Consider the following 18,516-nt stretch of genomic DNA (forward strand, 5'->3'; position numbering starts at 1 on the left):
ATTCCTCATCTGTAAAATGAGCTGGAGAAGGAGATGGTAAACCCCTCCAGTATCTGCCAAGAAAACCCCAAATGGGGTCATGGACATAACTGAAAAGCAACTTGACAACCACAATGGATCTTCTATGAATTCTGTTTTCCGATTTTATGTGCCCTCACTGCTGCATGCAGCTTGATAGATGAGGCTACTGAGGTGGAGAGAAGGCAAGTTTCTTGTCCACAATAACACAAGTAGTAAATGACAGGCACAGGATTCGAACCCAGGTCTTGTGACTTGAAATCAACTCCTTTGCCCTACACCAAGCCCCCAAGCATTGTGTGAGAAAGTACTATCTGAATGTGAGTTAATCAACCTGAAACAAGAGAAACTGTTTCCACTAGCCCCAAAGCCCAGGCAAAGAGATTTTCACATGTTACAGTGGTGCCCCCATTGGGGCTACCTACCCAACTTGCAATCTAAAAAATATTTAATCAATTTGTTTAGAAGTAGTGGAGAGAGTACAGGGCCCATGGTCAAGAAGATTTGAGTTCAAATCTAACTTCAGACTGTGGGGAAAATTACATTGTTCAGGTAAAATTATTTTACTGTTTAAAGCCAACCCTAGGTGGTTAAAGGTTGTCCACACCCAGAACGTCATCTGACTCCAGTAACTCTCTAGGAATGCTGGAACAGCTATAAGGTCCTAGATCCACACAAAGCATGCTTATTCTGGGTCCCCACACCCACTTCTTGTTTGGGGTTCACCCAAATTTCATTGGATGTTTAGAGTTACTCAAATCTATCTCAATCTTGCTTTCAAGTTACTCTCTTGGCAACTTTGCTTAACTACACACATGTAGTTTGTGTGGCCACCCTTGTCTAAATTCTACATAATATACGCCTTTCAGAGCCCAGACGAGAGGGAGCCACACCCCTTTCCAGTTCACCCTTACCAAATGACCTAATAAATTTCTTTCTAAAACTATTTCGGATTTTGCGGTTTGTTCTAGAAAACAACAATATATTTACCAGTTGTGTGACTCTGAGCAAGTCCCTTAACTCATCTGCCTCAGTTTCCTCAACCATACAACAGGAATCACATTAGCACCTACCTTACATAGGTGTTTGTGAGGTTTAGAGATACTTTTGTAAAGCGCTTAGCACAGTGCCTGGCGTATAGTAGGCACTATACAAATGCTAGCTATTGTTGTGGGTTTACTGTTTATGGGTAGTGATAGTGAAACGAGTTGGTCCTCTACTAAGGGATGCCCTCCCCCTCCTCAGCACAGCTGATGACATCTCAGAAGGAGGCAGAAAGCAGAGGTAATTAGGGGGTTGGATCCTTAGCCATAAGCTCCCGAATGTCTCTGGGACTAGATTAAAATGTTAATAAGAAATGTTTAACAAAATAAAAAATACAATATAGATAATGTTAGTTTGTGGTTTTTCTAAGTCAGTATGAGTGGCAGAGATCCCTTTCTATTTGAGTTTGACTCCACTGCTGCAGAGGATGGCTACTACATCAGGTTCAAAGGCACTCTGTGGGTCTGTACTCCTTACCCGATAGCACATGAGCCCCCACCAGTGTGCTTCGATAGTCACTCAGTAGATAAAATTAACTCAATCAATAAGCATTTATTAAGCATCTACTTTGTGCCAGGCACTTCTGTAAACACTGGCATAGAGAAGGTGCTTAATAAATGCTTATTGACTGACTAAGCCAATTGTGTCTTTGTGCAAAGCAAAAGCATTTACTAAAATAACATAGAAGAGTGTTTACAAATATTCTCGTTTAATTGAGGTGCATTCTCCCACAAAAACCACACAATGTCAGTGGGAAGACCAGATACAAACTTAGAGTGTGCTAGTTGGCACAGACATAGGGAACACATGTGGCCAAGACAGCTCACACCTCCCTGGTGTCCTTTCCTTCTCATGATGTCCTCATTCTGCTTCCTCTTGGGCACAGTCACTTTTGCTTGGACTACGTTGCTTAGCTTTGCACCCTGGCCCTATTCCTCTCCATGAGTCAAATCACAACTGTCAGGGCTAATTCTCCACTGGATCTGTGGTTGGGTCCCTTGCCTGTGGCCAGAGGTCATGCTCCTTCAGGCTTTTTCCTGCCCTACTCTCTCTTGTTTAATACATATTTACTGAGTTGAGATTTCTTGGAGATCAGTACTTCTTGAGGTGACCTATTGCTGAATTTGAGAGGAACTCTGCCATTTAATACCTACCTCTTTGGGCCTCAGTTTCCTTTTCTGTAAAATGTGGTGGTGGCCTCAGATCCCTTTCAGTTCCAAATCTATAACCTTACGATTCAAATGTGATTGTATGAGTTATTATAGTAACAATTATTCACTTATATTTGGGAAGAATGTCTTCTCCATCAATGAGTAAATGATTCAGCTGGCATCACAACTCTTGTACTTTGATACCCCCCTGGGGGTTTTAATGTCTAAAGGTTACAGTCTATTTTGCAGACTATTGTAACACTATTAACTGACATTTCTATAGTGCTTTGAGGTTTGCAAAGCATCTTACCTAAATTATCTCATCTGATTTTTGCAACAACCCTGTAGTGTGGGGGCTATTTTTTATTATCTTACATATGAAGAGAGTAGGACCAGATGTGCCCAAGATGTCATACCCTTTTCTGACTCCAGGACCAATGCACTATACAATATACCATACTGCTTCTCTTCCCTTGATAAAACCATTTTCCATAATCTGACCTAATTCTGTGTTCTGCCCTTCATTTCCTCCCCCTTGCAAGTTACATTAACCTAATGAAAACTCATTGCCTCTAGGTATTCTTGATGCTAAGAGAAGCTAGTTCAGAGACAGATTCATTTTCAGTTTCAGAACGTGAAATCACAGTTTAATAGACCATCAGAGACAGGGCAAATAAGTTACCGTTACTTCCCAGAAGCGCTAATTTAATCTCAAAATGAAATTTGCAGTTACCTTGGATGAATGGGGAATTACACTGAAGTAATCAGGATGCTTCTCTTTTGATCATAGCAACACTAAACAAGTTCTAACAACTGCAGTGGGAGAAGAGAAATTAACACAAGGGTGAAATAAACAATTCAGCGACTGGTTAACTAGATACAACTCAGAGGGCCCCTCTTTCCACTTCTGAAATCAGGGTAAGCCTGTGTAATGAGAATGATTAAAACTAAGAATGCTGAAGCCAGTGTCAGGGTCCCATGACCTCTGACTCTAAGGTCAGACAGGCTCTCACACAGCCTACATAAGACAGTAGATAAGTCCACCTGAGGACCCTTCTAGTTCTAGATTTATTTTCTTATAATTCTATGACTGAAGTGTTATCAAGGGAACAATTATCAACGAGCACATACTATAGCATCATCAGTAGTCAAGCCCTTTGTTGTATGCCGTGCTTTTAGACACATAGCAGACAATAATATAGTGTACAAGTCTCTCCCTCAGGGACACCCACAACAGGGCAGCACAAAAAACAGATACAGGAACAGGTACTTGGGTGACCAAATTCTCTAGGGTTGCATTTTTCTGCCATTTGTAGACTTCACCTGGTTCTTTTGCTCATGCTCTTATCAGCTGGGAGATACAGGTCCAGTGTAAGAAATACCAGTCCCAAAGCCTAGGCTAGCTCTGCATTTATAAGCTGGCTACAAGAAATCTCAGGGTGGGAGAGAGACTGGTACTTTCATAAAGGCTGAGGGGAGCAGGTACTGCCTCCTTCTTGCATATGCAATTGCTTAACTTCCCTAATGATAGTAACAAAATGTTTCTGAGTTCTCTTTTAGATGTAGGTCAATAGGACTGATTTTAGAATATTAAGGAATAGTGGAAATACAGTAATGGTAAAGAGGAACCAAACAAAGCCTATGGGGAAATTTTGCAAGTGTGAACTTGCAAAGTCTGGGTACTGCAGGCAGGGTTATCCTAAGAATTAGGTGCCATGTAACAAAAAGATTTTCTTGGCAGAGATACTAGAGTGGTTTGCCATTTCCTTCTCCAGCTCATTTTACAGATGAGGAAACTGAGGCAAACAGGATTAAGTGTCTTGCCCAGGGTCACATAGCTACTAAATGTCTGAGGCCAGATTTGAACTCAGGAAGATGAGTCTTCCTGACTCCAGGTCTAGTGCTCTGTGCACTATGGCGCCCCCTAGCTGCCCTGGTAAGCAATAAAGTCATTGATAATCATAATAGCTAACATAATTATAGCACTTACTATGTGCCAGTCAATGTACCAGTGCATTGCAAATATCTTATTTGATTCTCACAACAACTCTGAGAGGAAGGTGCTGTTATTACCCCTATTTTACAGATGAGCAAATTGAGGAGGACAGTGGTTACATTTGAATGTAGGTCTTTTTTAAAAAATTATTTATTTATTTTTAGTCTTCAACATTCACTTCCATAAGATTTTGAGTTTTAAATTTTCTCCCCCTCTTTTTCCTCCTCCCTCCCCAAGATGAAGAGCAATCTGATATAGGCTCTACTTATACATTCATATTAGGCATATTTTCCCATTAGTCATGATGTATAGACGAATTAGAACTAATAGGAGGAACCATGAGAAAGAAGAAATAAAACACAACCACAAAAGAAAAGAAGAGCAAATAGCCTGCTTCCATCTGCATTCAGACTTCATGGTTCCTGATGTGGACAGCCTTTTCCATCACGAGTCTTTTGGCTAATGCACTATTCACTATGACACCCAGCTGCTCCATTGAAGAGGTATGAGCAGAGGAGTGACATGATCAGATCTTTGGGGAGGCTCAGGGAGATGATTGTTCATTTTGTGTCCAATTCTCTGTGACCCCACTTGGGGTTTTTTTGGCAAAGATCCAGGAGTGGTTTGCCATTTCCTTCTCAAGTACGTTTTACAGATGAGGAAACTGAGGCAAACAGGGTGAAGTGACTTGTCCTTGTTACTTGTTACTATGTCACCCAGGTAATAAGCATATGACTTTGCATCCCCTTACCTCTGCCATCTTTTCAGGCAGCACTTTGTCAATTCAAGTCTCCCTCTAAGACCTCCCCTGAGCTCTGGGGGCACAAGCTCTGGCAGCTCCTTTCAGCCTGGGAAGCCTTCTGGGCCCAGGCAAGCACAGGCCGTCTGTGTGTCATTCTAGGATCAATTAGGCAGGCTGAGTAGGGAGACCCTCTTTGTGAAGTTGGCCACTGGTCATGACATTTTAGTCCCAAGAATGCTTCAAAAGGCCTTCAACTAAAGTCTTAGAGGGTGGTGGAGGGAGAGCTGAGTTCAAGTCCTGGCTCTGATGTATACTGCCAACATGACCATTGCCAGTCCACTGAACCCCTCCACTCCCCTACCTCTTCCTGCCAATTCCCAAAAACTCGCAATTTCAGACAAGTTGCAGATGTGCACAGGGCAGCTAGGTGGTGCAGTGAATAGATCACCGGACCTGGAGTCAGGAAGACTCGTCTTCCAGAGTTCAAATCTGGCCTCAGACACTTACTAGTTGTGACCTTGGACAAGTCACTTCACCCTGTTTGCCTCAGTTTCCTCCTCTGTAAAATGAACTGGAGAAAGAAATGGCAAACTTCTCCAGCCCTCTGCCAAGAAAACCCCCCAAAGGGGTCACAAATGATTGGACACAACTGAGCGTATTCTTTTTCTTGTTAAGCTCATCTGTTCCTATGAGTTGGTTCAACACTCACTACTATATAGATGAGTCCCAAAGCAATATTCCCCACTTTACTCTCTCACCTGACCATATCACTCAATGCCTATTGTATATCTGTACCTGTTTGCCCCACTTTCCTTCAAAGCTGACTCATCATTGTACATGGTAACAGCAACATTGTATGATGACCGACTTTGTTAGACTTAGCTCTTCTGAGTGACGAAATGATCTAAGACAATTCCAAAAGACTCATGATGGAAAATGCTATCCACATCCAGAGAAAGAACTATGGAGCCTGAATGCAGATGGAAGCAGATTATTTTCTCTTTCTTTTGTTGTTTTTTGTTTTTTCTTTCTCATGGCTTTTCCCTTTGGTTCTAATTCTTCTTTATAACATGACTAATGTGGAAATATGTTTATTATGATTGTACATGTATAGTCTATATCACATTGCAAGCCATCTTGGGGAGAGGGGAGGGAAGGGAGAGGGAAAATATTTAGGGCTCAAAATCTTATCAAAGCGAATGCCAAAAACTAAAAATAAATTAATTAAAAAAAGAAAAAAAATTTGGCTCAAGGACTCCTTTCTATATGAAACCTTTTCCCAGCTGCCACTGCTTCTCTGCACCCCCCCCCCCGCCCAGTCCCTAGTATTTATTTTACATGTGCTTGTATCTGTACATATTATTTCCTTTAACAGAGTGTAAGATCTTTGGGCAATTAGGTGGTTCAGTAGATAGAGCACCACACCTGGAGTCAGGAAGATCTGAGTTCAAAACTAGCCTCAGGCACTTGTATATATGACCCTGGACAAGTCACTTAATCCTGGTTGCCTCAGTTTCCTCATCTGTAAAATGAACTTGAGAAGAAAATGGCAAAGTATTCCTGGATCTTTGCCAAGAAAACCCCAAATGGGGTCACAGAGAGTCAGGCACAAAATTAACAAGTGACTCCTTCATTTCTGTCTTGCATCTGAACCTGGATTTAAATCCAAATCTAGATTAAGTGACTTGCTTAAGGTTACACAGCCAGTAACAGGCAGAGCCAGGATCTGAATCTAGCTCCACTTACTCCGATTGGACTCTCTACTACCTCCCAATTAGACAATCTAGTTCAAATTTTGGGCCATTCAGGTACCAGATATACTTCTCATGTCTTATATTTCACATATGGAAAGTGTAGTTTCTACTGGTTCTGAAACTATCTAAAATGGAAACAGTCATTGATTGGAAAGTTGAGAGAATTCCTGAAGCAACAAATACTATTTTCTCAGCAAAGGAGCCACTCTGAAGACTGACAATAGTGTGAGAACCTAGAAAAGGGAAAGCAACAGCTGGAGAAGCAGAATCCCAGGAACTGTTTTCTGTTTTTTTTTTTTCCAGTTTGGAACCAGTGATTTACCCCCTTTAGACTTTTAGATTGTTACTTTTAAAAATAAAACTCAGTGGAGAATGCTAATTTTAGAGTATTAATAAGCTTGTTCAGGAGTAATGAGCTGTGCGTGGGGCCAAATCTTGGGGGAGGGTTGGCCATTTTTTTTAAAGGGCCAGAGACTGTCACCTGGTTTATAAGAGAAAATGTGCAGTGACTACATGAGAGCTGGAGCATTCCTTTATGAGAAATCATTACACACAGGCGTGCACACACACACACACACACACACACACACACACACACACACACACACACACATCAGGCATTCTATGCTATTCCCATCAATGCTGTCAAGTAAATACTTCCCTTTGGGATATAAGCCCTCCCTTTCCCAACAGCCGGGGGTGGCAGGATTCCCAGTAGGTACCCAGAGGCAGAGATTTAGTGACAATAGAAAGCCGGGGACAAGGGGGCAGAGCCAGACAGAGAGACAAAGAGATAGACAAAATCAGAGATAGACAAGGGGTGGAGATGGACAGAGGAGTGGTAGAGAGAAGAAGGAAGGAGAAAGGAAACACAAGGTTTTCCTTTCTTATATAATGAAAAGAATCCCACAGCGATTATTGAAAGACTCGAGGTGAGATAAGGCAGAGCTTAAACCTGGGTAGAAACAGGGGTGGAAATGGGGGACACAGGGTGGTGTTAGAGTTAACCATTTGGGGGGAGAGAGAGAGACCGCGTGCGCGCACATTCCTTGCACCGTGTAAGGAGGTACAGTACAGGACTTCCCGAAGGTGGGGAAGTGGACTTCCGATCCTAGAATCCTTTGATTTGAAATCTTCTTGGAATTCCGAGGCCGGGAGACTGTCCTCGGCGAAGTAGCCCACTTTGGCTACTCAGGCACGCCCTGGTTTGCCCTTACCTCGATCCCTTCCGCATGGGGGAGAGTGGGGGGTGAAGGAGGCATCACACAGCTCAAAACTAAAGTATCCTAGAGAAATCGGGAATGGGAATGTCAATGGGGACAGGGAGACTGACTCCGGGAAGGGAAGAACCTTGCCTCCAGCAGTGAAACGGAAGTTCCATTGCCCCTCCCTCCTGTCCCCTTCCCCCCATTGGGTAGTGGGGGAGTCTTTTGAGGTTTGTAAATGCAAACTGCTTATGCTGGAGAGTTCTTTCATTTTTAGGTGCCTTGGGCACATCTGGATTTTCCTTCCTGGCCCCCAATTAGCCTATGAACTGCTGGACACACCATCCTATTGATCTCCCTCCCCCGACACCCACACACACCCACACCCACACACACCCATCCACCCACACACACACGCACAGTTTTTGCAGGGTACAGCGACTCTCAGATCCGAGCCAGCGGCCCCCACATCTGCATTCTTTCGAATCTCTTTCGCCACATCTGTTGCTCCCTCTGTTCCCACACCTGCCTACCCCCTAATTCCCCCTTTTGCCTCCAGTTTTATCACATCTTTTCCCGTCTCAACAATCCCAATTCCTCATGACTGCCCGCGCATCATCTCTGGATGCCACATCTGGCCCTGGGGATATTCCAAGCGTTCTCCTCAACCCCAGCAAATCTTCTGGCCCACATCTGTCTCCCCCCTCCATATCTGTCTCTCTGGTGGCCCCTGTTTCCTTAAGAGGGAAAACCCTACCCCCAAACCTACCCCTCCAGCCCGGTACAGTGACAGGAACATTGTGCCTGGAGTCAGAGGCCCTGGGTTCAAATTTCACCTCCGATGCTCACTACCTGGGTGATCGCTTCACCTCTGTGGGTTTTAATGTCCCAATTTATGCAACCAATGGACTGGACTATGTGGCCCCCGGGGTCCCTATCCGCTCCGGATCTAGGACCCTGGCATCGGTGGACCCCTCCTCCCACTCCTCCCGCTCCTCCACCTCTGCGCCTACCTGGCCCCAGGGAGAGGCCAGAGCTCCCTGTACTACGTCATGGAATCCCCCCCCCCCCCCCCGTCCTTCCTTGCTGAGAGGCGCACCCTTATTGGTGGCAGAGCGCGTGCCTCGGCCCCCCTGGGTGCTCGGGCCCCGCCCCCCCTGGGTGCTCGCGCCCCGCCCCCGGCCTGCCGGGCTCCGCCCTCCCCAGCCCGCCAGGCCAGGCTGAGCTCGCAAAGAAGTTGTGGCCAAAGCCGGGGGCGCCGCCTGGGAGTTGGCCGCCCGCGCTGGCACCGCTGGCTCCACGGGCCTCGCCGGCCCCGGGTGCGAGAGGGGCGAAGCGCGTGGCTCGGCCCGGCTGAGCCGAGAGGGGCAGTGGCCACGGCCGCTGGATCCGGCCCCACGTCCGGAGAAGCGGCGATGGCCAGAGGCGCGCACCTCCTCGGCTGCCACCCTGCCAGGCGCTCTTAACCTTGGCCTCGGCGGGCGCCCGAGGCGGCTACGGGCAGGCAGGTAAGAGGGGGCCCTGGCCGGTGTCGGCTTTGGGGTGGGGGTGGGGGAGCTGGGAACGGAACCAGGGCCCGCGCCGGGACCGAGACCCAGGCACAATCAGGCTCGATCCGGGCTGGCTGGACGTCTCCGAGTCTGCCTTTCTAGCCGGCTGCCTTACTCCCCGGAGCCTGGGCCAGCTGGCGCCCCCGCCCGCGGGGCTGCCGCCGGTGGGGGCCAGAGCGGCAGCGGCAGCCGAGCCTGGGGCGGCCCCCCGATCCTTGCCGCTGGGGCCACGGGAGCCGCCTTGCCCACGGCTCGCCCCTGGGCACCGATGCACCGGGAGGAGGTGGGCAGAGGGGTAGGGACCGTACCAGGCTGGAGGCCCCCCGCCCCATGCCGGATGCCAAGGCACTGGCAGCTTCTCTGTAGATCCCCCTCTGGGGGCGAGGTGCCCAGCTTTCGCTACTTCCATGGGTTGGGGGTGGGGACGGAGCTGCGCGCTCGGGGGGAGAGGGGAGGGTCCGCCGTGCACCAGCAATCTCAGGAATTCAGGGTCCGAGCCCAGGGGATTTACCATATCCGCCGAATTGGCGGACCTGGCATGTGCCCATGAGGTGCCCCACCCTGCCCCAAAGAAAAGGTGTGCCTCCTGCTGGGGGTGACCCGTACTAGGATCCCGGCTGCACGACCCACCATTTCCCCAAACTCATCCTTGGCTCAGACGTTCAGAGTGCAGGAAATAGACCTTTCTGGGGCGTGGTTGGTATGGGATCCCCTTTGGGGCTTTCCCCTTGCTTCGGAACGTATGAGCCGGGCATCTCTGGAATCCCGAGCTTCGTGCAACCTTTGATGCTGTTGTCTCTTCTTTGTAGCGTAATTGGAGGCACCCCCCCCCAACCTCCCAAACTCTGTGTCCCTATGTCTTCTCCATTCTCAGTCTGGTCTTCTTTAGAAGGCAGTGGTACCTGGTCAGACCCGGAGATCACCCTGGACCCGACCTACTTCCTTAGAGTTTGAGAAGGCCAAACCCACGTTCTTATTCCTATCAAGGGCTGTGTGACCTCAGGTTGTCACATTTACCTTGGGGAGTCTTTGCTGGTTTATTGTTTTAATACCTTGCTGGAGGTCTTGAAGGGGGTTGAAATTGCTTTGGCTAGTGACTTAGGGAAGGAAATGCCTGCATAAGGCTTGATTCTGCCCTCTCCCTTCCCCAGCTTGCCATCTCTGATTTTCCCCATCTTCCTTCCCATAAGCTTGGCCTCTGGCCTGAGGCAATAGCCAAACCCACCACATGATCCTACCCAGTGGCCTGATGTTAGAACCAGGGAGACCAGAGAAGTCATGGGGTGTCTGATTCCAGGGGCTAGTTACTTCCTCATACTATGGGTGGGTCTGGGGATGCAGGAGTCAGGGAGGCAACCAGGCAAACCATATCTCTTCACCCCTCTGAGATTCGGCTTCCCCGTCAATTCCCCAGGGCTGGCTGCTTGGAGGAGCTAATCAATGGGAGCCTGGATCCATTCCTGAGCTCATAGATTTTAGTATTTCCAGCAAGGACAGAGTTCATAACCCATTCATGCCTGCCCATCCTGGGCAACCCTTATCTGCCTCTTCCTGCAACTCTGAGTAATGTGTATTAAGCCCTGACCCCTTTTACATATGTCTCCCAGATAGAGAGAGCTGGACGCAGAGGACAGAAAACCTGGGTTCGAGTCTCACCTCTGACTGCCAGCCCTCTTGGTCCCTACGAAACTTTCTAAGGCTCAGGAAATCTCAGGTCCAGGCTGGAATCCTACTACATATGTAAAAGCATTTTGTAAACAGTTGGCCCCTGTTACCAATTTAAGGTGTGATTGTGTTATTAGCTTTCAAGATAAAAATAAAAATGTAGGAATCAGGAACCCTTGGTGTGCTGATGCGGCAAGAAGTCTAAGGACTGGGGAGGTCCAATTTGGATTCTGCCACCAGGTGACTTTGGAGGAGTCTCTACCTTGCTGGGCCTCAGTTTCCTCATTTATAAACTGAAGGGGTTGAACTATATCAATTAGCCAATAAGCATTTACTGAGGATATATGGAAAGGCCAAAACATTCCTTTCCTTCACGGTGCTTATATTTTAACAGGGGAGAGACAGCATGTATACAAACCTCTGTATACATCATAGAGGGGAGATGGAAGTTTCCGTTCACCCCTCAGTCCTTTGACCCTAGTCTCTCCTCGTTCTGCCACTAACTAGCCTGGTGACTTGCACAAATCATGTCATTTGTCTTATTTGTCAAATGAAAGGTTTGGTGGAGATGATCTCTAAATCTCCAATATGGCTATGAAATTCCAGTCCTTAATAAGGACCAGAGGGCTATTCCAAAAGGTCCCTTTATAACTAATTCATTTGGTGGGGAGAGAGAGGGTCATAAAAATGACATGACGCTGGTTGACTGTCTTTAGCTTTCCATTCAGCCCAGTATGTCTAGATTTATGCTATGGATGTGTGATTTTATTCACGTAGGAAACTCCTTTCCTGGATGCATATCGGTGCCTTGTTTATTATTATTATTATTATTATCATTGTTATCTCAAAGAGTCCAGGGCCTTGATACGTTAACTTCTCCATGGCTACGTGACTCAGCGTGTGTTGCGAGCAGGACTTCAACTCAGATCATCCTGACACCCTATGGCCAGCCTTCACCGGTGCCCCTCAAGTCCACTAATTCATCATTAATTATAGACTCCATGTTGGAGACGTGTAGTGACAAGAGTCCTTTTGTCTTCAAAATAGTAAAAGCTCCTGTCAAACTCCCCGGATAAAGAACAAGACGCAGTGACCTGGGCTCCAGGAAGTGGTCCACGTCCTGCTGTCTGTCCTTTCTGGGGCTGGAATTGCCCAGTAGACGCTTTCAAGGCATCTGAACTGGCCAAGCTGGCATTCCCCAGTGCTCTTGTTCAGGTGCAAAGTGCAGATGGGCCCTGGGTAGTGGCCACAGTGTGTTAAAAGAGAAGAATGAAAGCAGTTTAGTGACTTGTCCTCAGACTATCTCTGTCAAAAAAAGATGAGAATGAAGTAAGAATGTCTAATAACAGTATTATTACACACACACAGAGAAACATATACACTCACACACACGCAGACATACTCACACACACTGATAAAGACACACACATACACACACTCTCACACACACCCATCCACACACACACTCACACGTCTAGCACTTCAAAGTTTGCAAAGAACTTTACATATTTTATCTCATTCGATCCACATAATAACCTGGTGAAGGAGGTGCCGCAATTATCCCCATTTTACAGAAGAGCAAACTGAGTGTCAGGCTCCCGCTCCTCAGGGTGAGGCAGGATTGGAACTCTGGTCTGTCCATGTGGGCATCCTGCTGCCTCTGCAGCAGTGTGTTTCACATTTCTTCTCTTTTTTGTCACCCAACAGTTTTGTGTGGTAGGTTCCACAGAGACTCTCTCCATTTTACCGATGAAGAAACAGGTTCAGAGAGTTTTATAGACATGTCCACGATCAAACCAGCTAAGAAGTGTCAGGGACGCAATTTGAACCTAGGCTTTCCTGACTCCCATGCCGGGGAGAGTCTCGGGCTCTGTTAGTACCTACTGACTCCTCCTTCATCAAGATAATGTTTTTCTGTTTTGTAACCGCTGTACTATTTTTGCATGTCTAATGACTGGCATTAACTGAGTATAATAGGCCCTGTTGCTGAGGACCTTATCAGTCATTGTTGAGACAGATAATGCTTACTCATAGTATGTATCTAGAAATACTGTTTTCTGAAATGTTAAAAAAAAAAAGATATGGAGTCTCAGTTTTCTTATTACAAGTGTGATTATAGTTATTGATTCATGGTTACACTTGATGTGTGCCTGAATGGCATTTTCATGAGTTTTTATAGTGAGAAACTATTCATACTCTGGTGTGTAAGCTTACCCTCAGCCTCTCTGCCCTTAGCCAGGCTGGTTCTCTGAGACAGGCCTTGACTAGTAATTGAAACCAGCTTAGAGGGACCTTCCAAAGTTCCAGATCCTTTTCATAGTCATTGAGACTCAGGCTCAACAAGTATTTACCTTCCAGGCTCTGTGTTAGACTCTGGAGAGACAAGGATAAAGCAGATCTTACCCTCAAGGATTTCATTCAGTAGTCAAGGTCATCTACACTCAACAATGAGGCATCAGGGAAGAACTTTGGTGGAGGATGGTACATTCAAGGTTCAGAGTAAGGAAAAAGGGGAGAAAACCTTGAATTTCTCTAGCTTACTACCTGAAAGAGAATCCCAAACCTTCTCTCTTCATGCCTGCTAAACAGGATACTGGTTTATCAGGATATATTTGCAGCCAGATCTCTGTTATCTTCAGTAAACAAGGACAGGTGTGATATGAATAATTAACATCTTTGGGTTGCTTCTCTGCAAGCCTTCTACTAAACTAAGCCACGGGTAGTGAAGATGACCTCTGAGGTCCCTTCCAGCTCCTAAGATTCCATGGTTTATTTGATTGCAGAAATTTAATAGATCGATTTAGGTTTCCTCTCGTGTCGACCTTGTTTAGCCATTGGTGAGTGGGAGGAGATAGAGAAGTAAGGTCATAGGTGTTAAGACTGTAGCCGAACTGATGCCAAAAGGTGATTAGGGAAGAGGAACAGAGATATCCTGAGTTGTGGTAAGATGTGACCTGTAAGTGGATGCCTGTTGCCTCTTGGTAAGCACATTTTTTCTTGGGGTGTATAGGCCCTTCCCCTTGCCTTCTACTCCTAATCTTTAGAGGCAGAACCAAAGTTTCACAGCAAAGCAAGAGTCCTAAACAAACTTACAAGATGTATAATCAATGGTTGGTTGTTTAGTCAACGGTTATTGTCTATACTGATGTAGAAGAACGGCAGTGTAGTTCAGAGCTGTCAATCACAGGGCAGGTAACACTTCTGAGTATGGCTATAGAACCACATTAAAATGCAATTGGGAAATACTTTAGAAAGTAAACAAAAAACATAATAGAGCATCAATAATGTTAATACTTGGTTTTTTAAGTCAATAGGTGGCCACCGGTTCCTTATAAATGGTTTCTGTTTGAGTTTGATATTACCATTGTTCATAACCCCCCTCAAAATATCTCTAAATCATTTCCACTTTGTTTGTAATGTATTACAGGCCCTTCCAGACGTCTTGTTCTCCAAACAGGCCATACTTACAAATGGTCACCCATACTATCTCCTCCTTCCCATGCACCATTTCCTTGTTTATCCAGCAACTAAGCTGTCCTAGGTTGAGGGTGCCATCTAGTGGCTGGCAGCACTGTTAAAGTTGATGTCTCTTCCCTACCACATTCCTTCATCCTCATCAAGGAGACCTTTTACATTCCATGCTTCCTCCTTTTCCTCCAATTTTTCAAGCTTATGCCTGTTAATTTTTCTTCAGTGAGTCTTTCCTCCACGTGCCATTTATCCCTCTGCTCTCTGCCCTTTTTTTTGTTCAGTTATTACAGAAAGATCCAAAATGCCTCAAAATACTCAGAAGCCTTCTTTAGGGTCTCTGGGAATGTTTCCATTTCCTTTACTATCATCCTTCATTTAATGCCTCTAGTAGTGTGTTTGTAGCTTGTCCTCTTACCTAGCATTTATACAGCTTTGCAAAGCACTTTACACATGTTATTTTATTGGGTCCTCACAACAACCCCAAAGTAGGTGTTAATATTTTCCCCATTTTACAGTTGGGAAAATTGGAGCTCAGGGGTGAAATGACTTGGCCAAGGTCACACAGCTAGTATGGGTCAGAGGCAGGATTTGAACTCATGTCTTCCTAATTCTAGGTTCAGCATTATTTCCACTGTACCATCTTGCTGCCTTCATCCATATTGGACTATAAATCCTAGGAAGGTAGAGTCTGTGTGATCTAAATTTGGGATGTTCTCAAGTTCCCAAGCAAGTGGATTCCTGATAAATCAATATTTATTGCCTCAATGAATGATACCTGTTTCCATCTTAAGTGTCAGTATTGATTTATATAATTTTTAAAACTTAGTTTCCTTGTCTTCTTGCTTTCTGTTTTAATGACTAGCTTGGCAGTGCTACTGTTTGCTTTGCTTCTGCCTAGTATTTTAGCCTCATTTGAGTAGACCTTTTTGGACTCACTTAGAGACCTAATCCCTACATATAATATTGGGAAATATTGGGGAAATGGATTCTGTACTGTACATGGCTGTTACCAAGGAAATTTTAGAATATAACCAATGTATGACTGTGCGCTGTCCACCTCTTTCCCAGAATTTTTTTTTTGTACCTCAAAGTATTTTATCTTTTTCCAATTATATGTAGATAGTTTTCTACATTCATTTTTGTAAGATTTTGAGTTCTAAATTTTTCTCCCTCCCTTCCTTCCCTCCTCCCTCCCCAAGACAGCAAGCAATCTGACATAGGCCATACATGTACAATCACGTTAAATATATTTCCACATTAGTCATGTTGTGAAAGAAGAATCAGAACACAAGGAAAAAACCACGAGAAAGAAAAAACCAAAAAAGGGAAAATAGTCTGCTTCCATCCGCATTCAGACTCCATAGTTTTTTCTCTAGATGTGGATAGCATTTTCCATCATGAGTCTTTTGGAATTATCTTAGATTGTTGTATTGCTGAAAAGAGCTAAGTCTTTCAAAGTTGGTCATTGTACCATGTTGCTGTTACTATATACGATGTTCTTCTGGTTCCGCTCACTTCACTCTGTATCAGTTCATGTAAGTCTTTCCAGGTTTTTCTGAAGTCCACCTGCTCATCATTTCTTATGGAACGATAGTCTTCCATCACATTCACATACCACAACTTGTTCAGCCATTCCCCAATTGATGGGCATCTCCTCAATTTCCAATTCTTTGCCGCCACAGAAAGAGCTGCTATAAATATTTTTGTACCTGTGGGTCCTTTTCTCTTTTTTATGATCTCCTTCTACTCAGAATTTTTTGAGCAATCTTGATTTCCTCATCCTTCCCTTTCATTCCTGGAGCGCACCCAGGATTGAGGAGGAAGAAGGGAGCCCAGTAGTGCTTTGGAGGCAGGGAGTACAAAGCTTTGTTGACCCATGGAATCCCAGATTTAGTGCTAGAAGCCCAGTCATACATGCTTAAGTCAAGAATGGTAACTTGCTTATTGTCTTCAAGTAGTTAAAGGGCTATCATGGGAAGAGAAATACAATTTTCTGCTTGGCTCCAGAGAGGCAGAATGGGAAGTAAAGGGCTGTCAGGGCTGGCTGGGAGGTGGGGGGTAATGCAAAAATGTAGATGTAGCCATGATAAAGGGAATGGTCGTTATTAGGCAGCAAGGTAGCATAGCCGATAGGCTTGGAGTTGGGAAAACCTGAATTCAACTCGTGATACTTAGTGGCTGTATGACCTTGGACAAGTCACTTTACTTCTTAGCCGCAGTTACCTCATCTGTAAAATGAGAGTAATAATCATATCTAAATTAAAGGATTGTTCTGAGGACCAAATGAGAGAGCGTATTTAAAGCACTTTGCCCACTTTGCTTATTATTATTATTTGTAATAATAAAATAAAAATAAAATACTAATAATACAATAACAATAATAGCAGCCATCCAAAAGCGTTATTGGCCTCCTTCAGAGACAGTGAGTTCTCCCTCCCTTGGAGTTTCCAAGTCCTCTTGGTGGGGATGTTGTTGTAGAAATTCTCTTTCTAATTTGAGCGGCACTGTGTGGCCTCTGGCATTGTCATTCTGACCACAGGACTTGGTGGGGGTCTTCCACTTGGCTTGAAATCAGCCCTCTCCCACTTCTTGGCTGTGTGACCGTGAGGAAGTCACATAATTTCTCTGAGTCTCATTTTTTTCTTATTTTGGAAATGGGTGTAATAATAATCTACACAGCTCACAGAGTTGGTCTGCCAAAGGGCTTTGTAAACCTTAAGGCACAATACGTGTGTCAGTCTACCAATAGACATTTATTAAGCACCTACCATGTGCCAGGCACTGTGCTAAGTGCTGGGCATATGTAGAAAGGCAAAAGTAGCCCCTGCCTTCAGGGAGCTCCCAGTCTAATGAGGGAGACAGTACGCAAACCACTATAAAATAGATATATACAGGATAAATCGGAAATAACCAAAAGATGGGAAGTGCTCGCATTAAAGGGAATTGGGAAGGAAAGGGAGTGTATGTGTATCATAAAAGAAATGTGTCGGCCGGTCACGCGAAGAGAGAAAGTAGTAACCAGTGGACCGCACTCGTGTCCACCATGGGTATCCACATGACATCATAGAGCGTGGAAGAAGACCCTCACCCCCAACAAGTTTGATAGGCCCCTCCCCCCCAGGGTTCACTGAGGGGAGGACAGGGAGAAGAGCCGAACTGGTCAGGTAGGTGTGGGTGGGCTTCCATCTTGGCTTTCGGATGGGATGTCCACACTGATGAGATCACAGGCCCATATGAGTATAAGAAACTGTGCTAGGCATAATAGGAGATACGGAGGCCAAAGGGAGACTCCCGGGCTTCCAAGCACTTCTGTTCTTTGGTGGGCAGGGGGGCAGATTTACAGCATGTCTGCAGATAAGAAAAGACAAAATAATTTCCAGAGGGAAGAACCCTACCACTGGGGCAGGATGAAGAAAAGGTTTTGTAGTCGGGGGCACCTGAGCTGTGCTGTGGAGGAAGGTGGGGATTTCTCAAGGGAGGTGAGGAGGGACGGGGAATGAAATGGTAGATAGGAGACAACAGCTAGCAGGTGGTTTGATGGAAAAGAGAATTAGTGAAGAGGAATCACGGGAAATGAGGGGATTTCCTAGGGTTAAACAAAGCCTATTTTTATTTTAGAAGGCCTTAACCTGTGGGCTGGTTTTGGCTTCTTCCTGTTCTATGGAAATCAAAAGCATTCTTTGATAAATGTGAGGGGAAGGGGGAGGTGTTGGAAGGGGAAATGCCCTATCATTGTATGGATTATTGTTTTGTTTTGAAGACATCATCTGTTATCTGGAGAAAAATCTGGAAAGCTTGGCCACCTCACTGAGCTAAGTCATGGCACCAGTGAAATGGCTTCCCTTGGATGGGGTTTGGAACCTTTGCCCAAGTGTGTGTGTGTGTGTGTGTGTGTGTGTGTGTGTGTGTGTGTGTGTGTG

At 45.4% G+C, this 18,516-nt stretch overlaps 1 protein-coding gene across 8 annotated transcripts in view; it reads left to right on the plus strand.

The window, feature by feature from the left end:
• Positions 1-9,314: 9,314 nt before the first annotated feature.
• LOC114050442 (oxysterol-binding protein-related protein 3) overlaps positions 9,315-18,516 on the plus strand; it is a 151,881-nt gene continuing 142,679 nt past the window's right edge. For all 8 annotated transcript variants that reach the window (XM_027872124.1, XM_027872129.1, XM_027872127.1 and 5 more), the window contains exon 1: positions 9,315-9,418. The gene's annotated coding sequence lies outside the window, so the exon portion shown is untranslated. The remainder of the gene's footprint in view (positions 9,419-18,516) is intronic.

This window comes from Vombatus ursinus, unplaced genomic scaffold (genome assembly GCF_900497805.2).
Source record: "Vombatus ursinus unplaced genomic scaffold, bare-nosed wombat genome assembly UNPS02014799.1, whole genome shotgun sequence".
Taxonomy (NCBI): domain Eukaryota; kingdom Metazoa; phylum Chordata; class Mammalia; order Diprotodontia; family Vombatidae; genus Vombatus; species Vombatus ursinus.